This window comes from Lolium rigidum, chromosome 7, assembly GCF_022539505.1.
Source record: "Lolium rigidum isolate FL_2022 chromosome 7, APGP_CSIRO_Lrig_0.1, whole genome shotgun sequence".
Classification (NCBI taxonomy): domain Eukaryota; kingdom Viridiplantae; phylum Streptophyta; class Magnoliopsida; order Poales; family Poaceae; genus Lolium; species Lolium rigidum.
The window spans coordinates 120,931,759-120,936,192 of NC_061514.1; positions in this window are offsets into that span (position 1 = coordinate 120,931,759).

Consider the following 4,434-nt stretch of genomic DNA (forward strand, 5'->3'; position numbering starts at 1 on the left):
GCCTCTCTCTAATCACCTCCTCAACAAATATGTGAGTCAGTATGACCAACACCGACGGTCCAATTATGATGATAGAGGAGATCGTGCGGCTAGAGAAGCCGAGAAGACATCGTCGGCGAGGATCGCGATGAGGAGGAGCACGAGCGCTGTGCCACGGAAACATCAAGGGAGCAAGATGACAACGCCGGACAACGGGACTGCCCCTTCTTCGGACACCTGCTGGGATTCGGGAATGAGCCGATTGCCCACAATCGGCAATTGCCCGAGAATGCAACAAGAAGAAGAAGGAGGCAGCCAACGTGTACGTGTTCGAGCGCCTAGGGCCTCTCCCGCCACAAAGCAAACGCGCTGAGTCACCTCGTTGGGCAGATCTTGAGGATTCAGAAGACGAGGGAGAAGTAGAAGAAGACAGGTACCACCGGCCAAGGTGGTGCCCTGGCGGACTCAGCCGTTCCCAAAAGCGCAGGGTTCAGCGATTGCGCGGCCTGGAGGAAGCCGAAAGGTTATACCGCATACGCTAAGGAAGGCACGACCTGATCTGGCTGCAAAGGTTCAGCGAACCCTGGATGAAGAGGGTCGTCCACGGAAAATGGAGTGGCGCCCCAAACAGAGGAAAGCCGATGATGAGACATCGGCTGGTACAAACATGGTACTCGTCCTTCCAACGGAACGTAGTGCTCCACGACTCTACGGTGCACTCAAGGTGGACGACAGCAAGCGCATCAAGTCAGAGGTTGGGTTGGTTTTATCCAGCCTAACCGAATAGCAAGATCAAACCAATGAGCGAATCGGGCAAGGCTGATCCTTGTGATCGGCCCCAAAATTATGGAGGGACACTACAAATCCTTCATCGAACAAGCAACGTGGAGGCCGATTCCGGCAATCGGCCAAAATTATCCTCACCCACCATTACTGCACGGGTTCAACATGTTATCCAACGAGGCCGATACCATCAACTCTCTTGACGAGAATCGGCTCGGGGGCACCCGGAGTAGATAAAATACGAGGATATGCAACGGAAGCATCTCATCTTCTGGTGATGGGTATTGGAATATGGGGGCCGATGCACAGGTCGGCCGTAAAAAAAAAAAGATGTGAAAATTCGAAAATTTTCGAGCACAGCCGATGCAGCAGGCATCGACTTAAGGATGTGGAAGCCGATGTGTGGCCATCGACTCAAGGGGGATAACTGTTATGATCAGAGGGGCAATGGAGCACAAAGGGAGATTTTTTATGAAGAAACTCCTCAATGGAGTAGTTTGGAGGCTCGGATCCTCTCTTCAAGAGCAATGCCACCAAAGGAAAGGAGCCGGTCTGGCCGGCAAGAACTGAGGAAGCTCGGGGGGCAGCTCACCTTGAAGGCTCTCTGCTTTGAGAAGCCGATTTGTGTTCGAATCGGCTGGCTCGCATAAGAAACTCCCTCGAGACATGATCAAGACCGAGGTCCGGTCGGCTAATTTGCGTATCCTCGTCTCTGTTTTGCCTTGGGCTGGGACTCGGGGGCAACGGGCACTGGTAGATGCTCTATTGAGGAACCAATTGAAGTACCATCGGCTGATCTTCGTTGCAACCTTCTTCACAAAACGATGAGCGCTCGCTAAGGAGTTGAAGAATAGAAGGATGAATGTCGAAGGACCGATGCGTTGCTATCGGCTCATTACACATTGGCAAAGGGGACGAATCGGCAAGGTCAGTAGAAGAGGGAATCGGCTCAATTAAACTCGGAAGAAATCGGCAAAATCAAATTGGGGAACAGTTCTTCATTGATAGGCGAGATTTCTTACATAAAGAGCTAATTGCTCTCAAAAGGAAATACTAGGGGATACATTGCCCCATCTACTACTACTGGCCCTATTCTAGAAGTCCTATCTACGGGCCATCACTGCCCTCGTCGTCGCCGTCGTCGCCGCTGTCGGCGCTGCTTCCGGCGGACTCGTCGTCGCTCCAATGGCCGCCGACCGGGCCCTCGTTGTCTTCGTCCTCTTCGTCAGCGTCGTCCTCGTCGCTGTCGAAATCGCTAAGGTTGCCCGGCCAAGGGCAGAACCGCTTGGCCGGCGGCTCGTCGGAGGAGCTCTCGTCGCCGTCCTCCTCCTCCTCTTCCTCCTCCTTCACCCCTCGGAGGAGGTGAAGTCATCCCGGGAGAAGCGATCGTCATCGCTCTCCTCCTCCGATTCCCCGCCGGCGAGGAAGCGGAGGTCGCTCTCCCCATCCGTCGAGGACTTGTCGTCCTCGGACCGGATGGAGAAGTTGTGGCTACGGCTCCTCCCGGCCGCAATGGCGCGGCGGGTGTTGGCCGCATGGACCGCCGCCGCGTTGTACTCCGGCGTCGGCTCGCGGGACGTGGAGGATTGGCTGGCGAGATTCGATGGGGCAGAGGAGGAAGAAGACATGGTGGCTGGGAGGGCTTTTGGAGTGCTAATGCGAAGGAGATACTGAGAGGAGAACTGTTCGGAGCGGTTAAATCGAAGGAGGATATAGTGGAAATTCAATGCCACGGCGGTTCCGAGGAAGTGATGCCTAAAAAAGAAAAAAAAACTGCCGGGTCACGCGGAGAAGTTGAGAAGGCAAGGCATCATCATGAGGGATGCTGCGACGGTTACGCCACGACATGACCCAACGAAGGAAGCGAGTGATTTTGGAATTACCAATTCCAAAACCAGGGGGCATGTGTTATCACCGAGAATTTAACCGAGTCGAGAGGTGGGCCGCAATCAAGATGGGCTTAAAGAAATATACATGGAGGATTACGTGAATCGGCCTGTTATACCAAGTTGGGTTTAATTGCCCTTGTATACGTAAAATATTAGATCGCATCTTAGTTTAGAAAGTAGAATCTTACTCGTGCACGGTTTGGTGCACGCCCACATTAGAAAGTCCGCGGGACTATAAATATGTACCTAGGGTTTATGGAATAAACAACAACTCACGTTCAACCCAAAACAAACCAATCTCGGCGCATCGCCAACTCCTTCGTCTCGAGGGTTTCTATCAGGTAAGCGACATGCTGCCTAGATCGCATCTTGCGATCTAGGCAGCACAAGCCCACGTTGTTCATGCGTTGCTCGTGCGAAGCGCTTTTGATGGCGAGCAACGTAGTTATCATAGATGTGTTAGGGTTAGCATTGTTCTTCGTTTAAGCATGCTTACGTAGTGCAACCCTTGCATATCTAGCCGCCCTCACACCTATCTCGGGTGGGGGGCGGCACCCCGCTTGATCATTATTCAGTAGATATGATCCGTTACGATTGCTCCTTGTTCTACAAGGATTAGTTTAATATCTGCAATAGTTAGGCCTTACAAAGGGGGGGAGGATCCAGTGGCACGTAGGGTGGCGTTTGCAAATCCTAAACAGGATGTTCCGAGGATCAACTTCATGTTGGTTTTTAGGCCTTGTTTAGGATCGGCTTACGAGCACCGTGCGTGGCCGCGAGGCCCAACCTGGAGTAGGATGATCCGATTATGCGGTGAAAACCCTAAATCGTCGTAGATCTCATTAGCTCTATCTTGATCAAGCGGGACCACCAAGTATTCGTGCACCCCGTACGAATCATGGGTGGATCGGCTCTTTGAGCCGATTCACGGGATAACCCGAGAGCCGATCGAGGCTCGTATTTAATGTTTACATGTATGCCCTGCGGGAAACTAAGCGAGGCATCCCCATCACCTTCCCGACCGGGTATAGGTCGGGTGGCACGCCCTGCACTTCGCATCGCCGCGTGTGACCAGAAGAGCATTGCGGGCCGTCGCTCGGAGGGGTCTCAGCCAGCCGCAGCTCTAGGCTCTTCCCGGCTCTACGGTGTTGACAAGGCCGCTGCCCGCCGGTGGGTTTTGGCAGTCAACAGATCCTGTGCAAAATAAAGCAGGGAGAGATATCAGGAAAGAAGCAACAAAAAGATAGCAAAGCAACAACAAGACAAATAGACAAAGATTACCTTGGGAAGTGGATTGGCGGCGCTGAACAGCGTCACACGGCAAGAAGAAGGGACAAGCATCTCTTTTGCTTGAGAGATGAAATTTTTCGGACAAGTTTTTCTAAATCCTTGACCTCCAAATTCACCGACAGACCGATCTACGTCTTCGTCGCCGGCATATTTCCGAGAGGATATTTGCGAGCTTGAAGTGGCCGTACTCTAGTACTAAGAAAGTATGCGATGATTTGGATACCCGATAATTCTTGGCCACGAGTATTTTGCAACTCGCGGATACGAGTCATCAAGGTTTACGTCGACGCCCTTTCTTCTTCGGTGGCCTCCGCGTCCAGGAACGGCGGCGAAAGATTTTTTCGGCGCCGTCAAAAGGAGGAATGTTGTCCTCCGCACATCCATGGTTTTCCTCCTGAATGTACAACCACTTCTTGCGCCATCCTTGAACTGAGTCAGGAAGCTTGACGTCGAAGTAGTCGACAGTGGGACGAACAGAAATTACAACGCCGCC